Consider the following 11953-nt stretch of genomic DNA (forward strand, 5'->3'; position numbering starts at 1 on the left):
TTCTTCCCTAGGATACCAACAATGGGGCACTATTCCATCCCTCCAATACCAAATGTGGTGATGTTTACTCCCACTGATGCTAAGACAATTTCTACTCCTGCTGGCCACAATCCGGTCCTCCTAAAGCCTTAAGGACAATAAATCGGCCCTTTGTTTAAAATGTTTGGAGACCCCTGAAATAGGGGATAGTTTTATGGCATTTTTATTTATTTATTTACTAGTAATGGCGGCGATCAGCGATTTTTTTTTTTTATTGTGACCGGGACATTGCGATGGACATATCGGACACTTTTGACACATTTTGGAACCATTCACATTTATACAGCGATTAGTGCTATAAAACTGCACTGATTACTTTGTAAATGTGACTGGCAGGGAAGGGGTTAACACTAGGGGGCGATCAAGGGGTTAAATATGTTCCCTAGGGAGTGATTCTAACTGTAGGGGGAGGGGACTCACAAGGGGAGGAGACTGATGTGTGTTCCTCTGTCCTGGGAACACACCATTGGTCTCCTCTCCTTTGACAGGACATTGATCTGTACATTTACACACAGAGATCCACGGTCCTGCTGTGATCGCAAGCAATCGCGGGTGCCCCGGAGGACAGCGTGGCCTCGGGGCTCGCTCACCGGGTCCCGAGCGATGCAGCGGGTGCGCTCCGATGGCGCGCGCGTCCCCCTAGATGGCGGGGAAGCCCAGGACGTCGTATGACGTCCACCCGGAGGGAGGGAGGGTTCCTGCCGACGTCATTTTACAATGACTCGATAAGGAAGGGGTTAATGTTCTACATGTTTCGCCAAACGGCTTCGTCAGGAACAGACGCGAACATTGATTTCTATTATATAAATATAAACAGAGATTACATTAATATATATATATATATATGTGTGTGTGTGTGTGTTTGGCTGAAGTGGTTAAAGTGCGCCATTTTTTTTAAAAACATACCAAATGTTGCAACAGTGTGTCCGAAACCATTGCAGCATTTGACATATTTGCATGTTGCGATTTTTGACTACTTTATATATGTGATATATAAATAATATATTTAGAATATCTCTCTCTCTCTCTATATATATATATATATATATATATATATATATATATATACATATATATAAACAGGATTTATATAGCGCCAACAGTTTGCGCGTACCGCTTTACAACATCAGGGAAGACAGTACAGTCACAATACAATTCAATACAGCAGGGATCCATAGGTGTGCGCACAGGGTGTGCCAGGTGTGCCTGGGCACACCCTAATCACCCTTTGCTTGGCAGATTCCCTTGGTCCCCAGGCCCTTTCTTTGTCTCAAAAGTGAGACATCAGGGGCCTGTTTAGACCCCTGGTATTTCACCAAAGCCCCCAATTGGGCACCTAAAGGAAATTGTAAAAAAACAATAATAAAAAAAATTGTATCAACATATTATAAAAAATAATACAATTGTAAAAATGTAATTAAAAAAATATCTAAGAAAATAAACTACTGACATCAACCTCTGCCCTACCGACACTGTCCATTGCCCTATATATTTATACACACACATGTGTTTGAGCTTTGGGGTGCACACCCTAATGCAATAGGTTGCGCACACCAATGGAGGGATCAGAGGGCATAATTGTTAAAAAAGAATTATTATTAAATATGCACACATGCAGTAGTTTTTTTCTTAAATATATTAAAAGATTGAAAGGTGTAAAAGTACCCATGAGTATGGATAGTAATATTTTTTTTATAAAAAAATAAAATAAAATAAAATATGTATATACATATACTGTAGATATATATATATATATATATATATATATATATATATATATATATATATATATATATATATAAACATATATATATATATATATATATATATATATATATATTATTATTAATTATAAATCTATATATATATATATATATATATATATATATATATATATATATATATATATATATAATGTGTATATGTGTGTGTATATATATATATATATATATATATATATATATATATATATTTTATTTTTTTATAAAAAAATATTACTATCCATACTCATGGGTACTTTTACATCTTTCAATCTTTTAATATATTTAAAAAAGAACTACTGCATGTGTGCATATTTAATAATAATTCTTTTTTAACAGTACAACATACACACGTCCTACATGACCTACTACAGCATCATGGTAGAGCTTCCCCAACACACACACACACACACACACTATTAGATGTTCTTCTTTCCAGCTAGTCTAATTTATCTGCCATTTCTTAGTTACTTACTCTTATATAACATAACTACATTAACTATGTTATTCACAACCCCTCTCTCCTTCCACTGCACAAATGACACTTCAATAGAGAGGACACGTTAAGGACAGATGCACATCATTATAGATATATAAAATAATATAGATTATTATTTTTTAAGTTGTAGTGTGTATAGAGATGTAAACAGCGTTATCATATTTATGCAATCTAAAATGAACGTTTAGATTGCAGTGGATCTGTTAACTTATAAGGGAGATAAGTTAGGGTTCGGGTTTAGAGTTCGGGTTTAGAGTTTGGGTTAGGGTTTCCCATTGAAGAATATGGCTAGGACTCAGGAATTGGAACAGGGACCTCCCCCAGAGGTCAAAGGTCAGAATGCGGGTTCCCAGAGGTCAAAGGGCGTGGCTGACCCACCCCCACCAAAGTGTACCGCCTACCCCAACTAAGTCGGGGAATGAACAAGTCGGGGTAAGCATCTAGGCCGACTTCTTATTATCTTTAGTGTCGCAGCCACTGTCCAGTCTGTGTATCCTGTCCTGTGTTTCTTCTATCGCCCCGCTCCGTATTCCCAAGCCATATAAATCGAATTCCAAGAAATTCACTTTACTCCCTAATGCTCAAAAAAATGTATTTCAGTTTTGGGTGGTAAGTGGAAAAGTGGAAGCATCCATCAGATGATACCTCTGTAGGTGAGATGACTACGCCTGTGCTTCCAGGTCTGCCCACCTGCTGCAACCATTACCAGGGAGTCCCTCTGAGTGTAATGGTTTTTCTGTTGAAATTCCAACACAATGATTTCAACAAGGTGAGCGAGACCTCCTACAGCAGTAGGGATGAGTAGAAGAACGAGATACCCCGGTTGGATATAACAACCCTGGAGTCCCCCCCAAAGAAACGAGAAGCCTCTGTCAGATGACTACACCTGAAGGTGAGATAACTACGCCCAGGGCTGGACTGGGACAAAAATTTGGCCCTGGACTTCATCCAGACTGGCCCACTTTGACAGGTCATTCCCATGGCGGACGGACAACTCCCACCCCCCCCCCCCCTAGGCACCCAAGCCCACTCTCTCCCCTTTCACTAGCCACTAGCCGTTCTACTTTATTAGAGTAGAACGGCTGGCACTGGTACTTTTATAGGCAGTACCAGTGGGGAAGCTAGACAGTATTTCCCCCGGGGAAAATAATCAGTTGGGACAATATTAGGCAGAAGTGATAAACTCCCAGGCCATAGCTGTTGAGTCAGCTGTCTGTCCCCTTCCCCATGCTCCTCTGTCGTCGTCCCTGCTCCTCTGGTCCTCCCCCTGCTTCTCTGTTCCCCCCAGGTGAGCGCTACGGGGAGGGAGAAGAGGTGAGCGCTACAGGAAGGGAGAGACAGAGGAGCAGAGGGGGGCCGGCTGTCTGCTGTCACTGAAGCCGGCCCACTGAGCCATCGGCCCACCGGGAAACTCCCTGTAGTCCCAATGGCCAGTCCATCACTGACTACGCCTGTGTTTCCAGGTCTGCCCACCTGCTGCAACCATTACCAGGGAGTACCTCTGAATTTAACAGAAAAATCCATCACATTCAGAGGGGCTCCCTGGTAATAGTTGCAGCAGGTGGGCAGACCTGGAAACACAGGCGTAGTCATCATCTGACAGAGGCTTCTCGTATCTTTGGGGGACTCCAGTGTTGAGATCTCTCACCTTGGTATCTCATTCTTCTACTCATTAGCTTGTATCTTTGGGGGCTTTCAGGACTGAGATCTCCCACCATGGTATCTCATTCTTCTACTCATTCCTAGTGCTGTAGGAGGTCTCGCTCACCTTGCTGAAATCACTGTGTTGGAATTTAACTGAAAAATCCATCACATTCAACCACATTGATTTCACAAAGGTGAGCGAGACCTCCTACAGCACTAGGAATGAGTGGAAGAACGAGACACCACGGTGGGAGATGTCAACCTTGGAGTCCCCCAAAGATACGAGAAGCCTCTGTCAGATGATACCCCTGAAGGTGAAATGATTCCATGTGTTTCCAGGTCTGCCCACCTGCTGCAACCATTACCAGGGAGTCCCTCTGAATTTAACAGAAAAATCCATCACATTCAGAGGGACTCCCCGGTAATGGTTGCAGCAGGTGGGCAGACCTGGAAACACGAGAAACCTCTGTCAGATGACTACGCCTGTGTTTCCAGGTCTGCCCAACTGCTGCAACCATTACCGGGGAGTCCCTCTGAATGTGATGGATTTTTCTGTTAAATTCAGAGGGACTCCCCGGTAATAGTTGCAGAAGGTGGGCAGACCTGGAAACACAGGCGTAGTCATCTGACAGAGGCTTCTCGTATCTTTGGGGGACTCCAGTGTTGAGATCTCTCACCTTGGTATCTCATTCTTCTACTCATTAGCTTGCATCTTTAGGGGACTCCAGGGCTGAGATCTCCCACCATGGTATGTGTTTGAATGTGATGGATTTTTCAGTTCATTTCCAACACAGTCATTTCAGCAAGGTGAGTGAGACCTCCTACAGCACTAGGAATGAGTAGAAGAACGAGATACCACGGTCGGAGATCTCAGCCCTGGAGTCCCCCAAAGATACGAGAAGCCTCTGTTAGATGATACCCCTGAAGGTGAGATTACTACGCCTGTGTCTGCCCACCTTCTGCAACCATTACAAGGGGGTTCCATCTGAATTTTACAGAAAAATCCATCACATTCAGAGGTACTCCCTGGTAATTGTTGCAACAGGTGGGCAGACCTGGAAACACCGGCGTAGTAATCTCACCTTCATGAGTGTTATCTGACAGAGGCTTCTCGTATCTTTGGGGGACTCCAGGGTTGTTATCTCCAGCTGGGGTATCTCATTCTTCTACTCATTCCTAGTGCTGTAGGGGGTCTCGCTCACCTTGATGAAATTACTGTGTTTGAATTTACCTTAAAAATCCATCACATTCCAACACATTGATTTCACCAAGGTGAGCTAGACCCTCCTACAGTACTAGGAATGAGTAGAAGAACGAGATGCCAACGGTGGGAGATCTCAGCCCTGGAGTCCCCCAAAGATGCAAGATAATGAGTAGAACGACTAGATACCCCGATGGGAGATCTCAGCCCTGGAGTCCCCCAAAGATGCAAGATAATGAGTAGAACGACGAGATACCCCGATGGGGGATCTCAGCCCTGGAGTCCCCCAAAGATGCAAGATAATGAGTAGAATGACGAGATTCCCCGATGGGGGATCTCAGCCCTGGAGCCCCCCAAAGATACCAGAAGCCTCTGTCAGATGATACCCCCGAAGGTGAGATTACTACGCCTGTATTTCCAGGTCTGCCCACCTGCTGCAACCATTACCAGGGAGTCTCCCTGAATGTGATGGATTTTTCAGTTAAATTTCAACACAATTATTTCAGCAAGGTGAGCGAGACCTTCTACATCATTAGGAATGAGTAGAAGAACAAGATAACGCAGTGGGGGATCTCAGCCCTGGAGACCCCCAAAGATACAAGAAACCAACAGGCGATGCAGCCTGTAAGTGCCCCCCCATATCTGAAACATCACTGACCCCTTAGTTATTCCAGAAGGTCATTTCGGGGCAGACAGATGAAACACATTTGCTGTAAGGCCCTGTTTACGAGAGCAGCCGCAGATTCCATCTGCCTGTAGAATGCAGATATCCCCAACACCCCCTGAGTCTATGACACAGCTCCTTAGACCTAGGAGAGCAGAACGGTGCCGAGGAGAATTTAAAGTCAAATGAATGAGATGGCAGTTTTAGCAACTACTTGACATTCCCAAAACGTTGTCTCTTTTTAACCATTTTAACGTTGTCTGGAAGGGCAGGCCTATTGTGCCTACCTACAATTTGATATATAGACTTTTGCAATTTGTCAATAAAGTGTCAATCACCGGCTCAACAAACCATGGTTGGTCCTCCTTACACAAATCTGGATATGGTGGGGTGATCGTAGTGGTATCCCCTCCTCCACCCTACTTCCCCCTTTCCCTTCTGTTTGATACTGACCAACAGTTGTGGAGGTACCCCATCCTCTGGGATGAATCGGCTCTAGAGTGTTGGTGAAATATTTTAGTAGTCTGAGAGCCACCTTTTATCTTATAACATTTCCAAAACCCTTTGTGGAGATACCCCATCCTCCGCATGAATCGGCTCTAGAGTGTTGGTGATTTTTTTAAGCAGTCTGAGATCCACCTTTTATCTTATAACATTTCCAAAACCCTTTGTGGAGATACCCCATCCTCCGCATGAATCGGCTCTAGAGTGTTGGTGATTTTTTTAAGCAGTCTGAGATCCACCTTTTATCTTATAACATTCCCCAAACCCTTTGTGGAGGTACCCCATCCTCCGGGATGAATCGGCTCTAGAGTGTTGGTGAAATATTTTAGTAGTCCGAGAGCCACCTTTTATGTTACAACATTTGCAAAACCCTGACTTGTCCCCGATGGGGAAGACAGAAGAACATCACACCTTGTCCAATAACGGGGAAGGTGGTGGTGGGGGGGATCCGAATCGGTGCAACAAGACCTCTGTTCCCCCCTTCCCCTCCATCACTCCCCTTCCAACCATCATGCTAATTAAGTGCTGCTGAGATACCCCTCTGTCACTCTCTGCCATACGTCCAATCAGAATTAGGAACTGGCTGCTTTTGGTGTTAGAGCAGAATCCCTCCCCTTACCCTGCAGTTGAATAAAAGGGAAAAAAAACACATACACACACACGGCATAGCAATGCAGCAATAGATCAAATGTGGTCCCAGAGCAAGGAGTACTAACCTGAACATCAAGTCTTAGTCCTAGCATCCCCAACCCCCCCCCCTCTAAGGTGATTGAACGTTAAGCTGCATCCCTTCTAAAGCATCAGCATCAGCCACTTGTCCATGCACTCCATCTTGGGTATCCCTTCTGATCTCAGCTGCTTCTGTTTCATCTGCAGAGTCAACCTGCCGGAGTGATAGCATCCCCCCCCCCCTCCAGACCCTGCATTGGGATGGGTTGTTGGGGTGACCTCCTCTCCATCCTTCACTGGAGTAAAGAGAGGAGAATGCGGGCAACCCATTTAGCCAGGGAAGGGTTCTCCCCTAAAACCTTGCTTAGCAAATAAGTCTCACCCAGCAAAGGCGTTGTTAGCAACAAAAAAAAAGAAAAAGGCTTTGATGCAAGACGGCAAGTTCGCCCTATTGCAGATGAAGTGTTTCATGTTAACGCAAGCTCTCCCTCCCCCTTCTTCTTCTCTCCCTCTGGAGAAGCTGGAAAATACAAGGATCATCATCCTAGACAGGTACGCTCTACTCCCATCCACAGGCGCACACACACGGCATCCCTAATCCTTCGCAAAGGGATCACCGGTCTGCGCCTCCGTCATATGAAGCCGAACCCCCCTCCAGGCAATTCTGCAGCTATAGAAAAATTAAATACAATCTGTTGCCAGCTGCCTTCATCATCGCAATCGGCTCCCGTTGCATAAAAAAAAAAATACTAAAGTAATAATAATATTAATATACATAATGGTCGCTTACCAGGCCATGATAGAAGGAGGAGGGAGGGAAGACAGGAATCCAGGGTAGGCTCTTCTTGTTTTTTGTTTTTTTCTGGTCGTCTGAATCAAAGGAAGGAAAATGAAAAAGCTGGGAAATGATGTAAAACTGGTTCCAGCAGCTGATACTGGAGAACTACATGCCTCATGGATGGAGCCCAGAACTCTGTGCTTGTAGACCATCTGCAGACTTCAGCATCCCAGGAGTGCGGAAGGCGGCAGGGTCCAGAGGGGGGGGGGTGGGGGGGAGGACCACAGAAGGACCGTTAAGGACGAATCCCAAACCTTCACCGCAAATCAGCCGCCCCCGTCCCTTCCCGAGCAGACACAGGATTCCTATTAAATGGAGCGTCAGTAGTGAAATCATTGACTAATTATAAGCCGGGAGAAAAAAAAAAAAAGATGCTTTTTTTTTTCTTCTTCTCAGCCTCCCCCCCACCCCCCCTCTTATCGCTTGCGAATGGCACAGTCCAAGCCCACTTCATCGGTGATGGCACAGCGTTATCATTGATTCTACCTGCAATAGCTTTTCTGCGCTCTCCAAAAAGCTCACGCTGGTAGCATTAGCAAAAGAACACTCGGCTTTCAAGAAGCTGACCCCCCCTTTTTTCCTTGTTTAATCCGCATCTAAAGTACCCTTAAAAAAAAAAAATGCAACAAAAAAATCTAAAAAAAATAAAGGCGTTATGTAGTGTTTTTTTTGCATGAGAAAGCGTAAAAAAAAAAGGTGTGTGGGGGGGTCGGGTTGTTGTGAATAGAGATTTTTTTTTTTTTTTTAGCTGAAGGAAGGTGAAACAGAAGGACAAGTTAACCCCTCCCTTTCGGCAAGGGGAACCGGGAGTGTTAAACGACCCCGACGCCTTGTCATTTAACTGGAAGGACAAGAGAAGGAAAGAGCCAAGGCTTTGGTGTCTGTGTCATTCAAAAAGAAAGCCCAAGACTTGAGGTCTAGTCACAATGGAACCTTTTGGAGGGTCATTGACATTTTGTAACATTTTCTTTTTCTAAAAAAAAAATTAAAATAATAATCTTTAGGCAGCTGGGGAAAAAAAATCTTTAAGCTTGAAATCACCGTACAAAAATAATAAAAACAATATTTAAGCTTGAAATCACAGTACAAAAAAAAAAATTTAAAAAAAATTCTTTAAGCTTGAAATTACAATACGAGAAAAAAAAATCTTTAAGCTTGAATTCACAGTACAAAACAAAAATAAAAAAATATCTTTAGGCTTGAAATCATAGTATGAAAAACAAAATCTTTAAGCTTGAAATCACAGTACAAAAAAAAAGAAAAAAAATCTTTAAGCTTGAATTCACAGTACAAAAAAAATAAAAAAACATCTTTAAGCTTGAAATCACAGTACAAGGAAAAAGAAAACTATGGGCCAGATCCACAGAGAATTGGATCCGCGCAGCGTATCAGAGATACGCTACGCCGCCGTACCTTACCTGGCGTTCAGTCGAATCCTCAAAGATTTTGCGCCGTAAGTTACGGCGGCGTAGTGTATTTCTGGCGGCGAAATTCAAATCGGCGATTAGGGGGCGGGTTTCATTTAAATGAAGCGCGTCCCCGCGCCGAATGAACTGTGCATGCGTCGTCCCGAAATTTCCCGCCGTGCATTGCGCTAAATGACGTCGCTAGGACGTCATTTTTTTAACTTAGACGTGAGTTACGACCCATCCCGATTCACGGACGACTTACGCAAAAATTTAAAAAAATTTAAATTTCGACGCGGGAACGACGGCCATACTTAACATGGCAAGTCTATCTATACGCTGCAAAATACCAGCTTTAACTATACGCCGGAAAAAGCCGACTACAGACGACGTTAGAAAATGCGACGGCCGCGCGTACGTTCTTGGATCGACGGAAATAGCTAATTTGCATACCCGACGCGGAAAACGACGAGAACTCCACCCAGCGGGCGCCGAAGTATTGCATCTAAGATCCGAAGGCGTACGAAGCCATACGCCTGTCGGATCGAACCCAGATGCTGTCGTATCTTGGTTTGAGGATTCAAACTAAAGATACGACGCGGTAATTTGAAAGTACGCTGGCGTATCAGTAGATACGCCGGCGTACTTCGTCTGTGGATCTGCCCCAAAATCTTTAAGCTTGAAATGACAGTACAAAAAAATAAATAAAATAAAAAATCTTTAGGTTCAAATTACAGTACAAAAAAAAAAATCTTTAAGCTTGAAATCACAGTTCAAAAAAATAAAAAAATCTTTAAGCTTGAAATCATAGTACACAAAAAAAAAATAAAAAAATCTTTAGGCTTGAAATCACAGTACAGAAATAAAAAATCTTTAAGCTTGAAATTACAGTACAAAAAAAAAATAAAAAAAAAAATCTTTAAGCTTGAAATCATAGTACAAAAAAAAACATCTTTAAGTTTGAAATCACAGTACAAAAAAATTAATATAAATAAATATTTAAGCTTGAAATCACAGTACAGAAAAAAAGAAAACAAATCTTTAAGCTTTAAACCACAGTACAAAAAAATAAATAAAAAATGAGCATTGCTTTCCTCCTCCGCCAATGAAAGCAGTCCTTCCTTCGCACCTATTGATTGCACATCCGTCATTGGAATGTGTATGCCCTCACTAGGCAGATAATGATGTGTGCCAAAGTGTATCAGCACAACCTGCAGCAATGTCCTTGATGGTGTCCTTCATAAGAAAAAGCTGTACTCTACATGAGCGCAAAGATTTCATTCATAAACAGAAGGGATGGATTGGAGCGGACACAAGTGACTTCTCAGGACAGGCCATGCTGTGATCAGGACAGCCCGGCACATATGTGGTGCAGTGTCAGCGCAGCTCATTTGCCTAACAATTGATGATCCTAAACGCTGGTTCCATGGAGCAGATGGCAGGGCACCGGAGGGGGTGCTGCACATGTAGGGGCACCCCGGCTATGCAAATTGTCCCGGAGTGCTACCCTTGTATGTTCACGTTCAGTTCACACATGTGATTGAATTTTTATTATGCATATGCTATTATGGAGAAAAGAAAAAAAAAGGGGGGGGGGGGGGGTGTCAACTCTGTGAACATTAGATAATTATTAGTAACATGTTCCCATGGTAATAGGGAATACGAAGATGGAGTTAGAGCTGCAGGCCCTTTAAATGAAAAGGTCTACCAGCTAAAGCGCCATTAACATAGGTGAAGGTATATGGTGCTCTGTGAATGATATAATCTTAGAGAGAGGGAGGGAAGGGAGAGAGAAGGGGAGAGAGAAGAGGAGAGGGAGAGAGAAGGGGAGAAAAAGAGGAAAGGGAGAGAGAAGGGGAGAAAAAGAGGAAAGGGAGAGAGAAGGGGAGAAAAAGAGGAAAGGGAGAGAGAAGGGGAGAAAAGGAGGAAAGGGAGAGAGAAGGGGAGAAAAAGAGGAAAGGGAGAGAGAAGGGGAGAAAAAGAGGAAAGGGAGAGAGAAGGGGAGAAAAAGAGGAAAGGGAGAGAGAAGGGGAGAAAAAGAGGAAAGGGAGGGAGAATGGGAGAAAAAGAGGAAAGGGAGAGAGAATGGGAGAAAAAGAGGGAAGGGAGAGAGAAGGGGAGAAAAAGAGGAAAGGGAGAGAGAAGGGGAGAAAAAGAGGAAAGGGAGAGAGAAGGGGAGAAAAAGAGGAAAGGGAGAGAGAAGGGGAGAAAAGGAGGAAAGGGAGAGAGAAGGGGAGAAAAAGAGGAAAGGGAGAGAGAAGGGGAGAAAAAGAGGAAAGGGAGAGAGAAGGGGAGAAAAAGAGGAAAGGGAGAGAGAAGGGGAGAAAAAGAGGAAAGGGAGAGAGAAGGGGAGAAAAAGAGGAAAGGGAGAGAGAAGGGGAGAAAAAGAGGAAAGGGAGAGAGAAGGGGAGAAAAAGAGGAAAGGGAGAGAGAAGGGGAGAAAAGGAGGAAAGGGAGAGAGAAGGGGAGAAAAAGAGGAAAGGGAGAGAGAAGGGGAGAAAAAGAGGAAAGGGAGCGAGAAAAGGAGGAAAGGGAGAGAGAAGGGGAGAAAAAGAGGAGAGGGAGAGAGAAGGGGAGAAAAAGAGGAAAGGGACAGAGAAGGGGAGAAAAAGAGGAAAGGGAGAGAGAAGGGGAGAAAAAGAGGAAAGGGAGAGAGAAGGGGAGAAAGAGGAAAGGGAGAGAGAAGGGGAGGAAATGGAGAGAGAAGGGGAGGAAAGGGAGAGAGAAGG

At 43.8% G+C, this 11953-nt stretch overlaps 1 protein-coding gene across 8 annotated transcripts in view; it reads right to left on the reverse strand.

Moving 5' to 3' along the window:
- ATP2B3 (ATPase plasma membrane Ca2+ transporting 3) overlaps positions 1-8014 on the reverse strand; it is a 436284-nt gene extending 428270 nt beyond the window's left edge. For 6 of the 8 annotated variants that reach the window (XM_040322884.1, XM_040322888.1, XM_040322883.1 and 3 more), the window contains exon 1: positions 7771-8013. The gene's annotated coding sequence lies outside the window, so the exon portion shown is untranslated. Of the gene's footprint in view, positions 1-7770 lie in introns of all 8 variants that reach the window. The other 2 variants (XM_040322885.1, XM_040322889.1) reach the window with 1 other exon arrangement.
- Positions 8015-11953: the final 3939 nt, after the last annotated feature.

The sequence above is a fragment of the Rana temporaria genome, chromosome 9, assembly GCF_905171775.1.
Source record: "Rana temporaria chromosome 9, aRanTem1.1, whole genome shotgun sequence".
Lineage (NCBI taxonomy): Eukaryota > Metazoa > Chordata > Amphibia > Anura > Ranidae > Rana > Rana temporaria.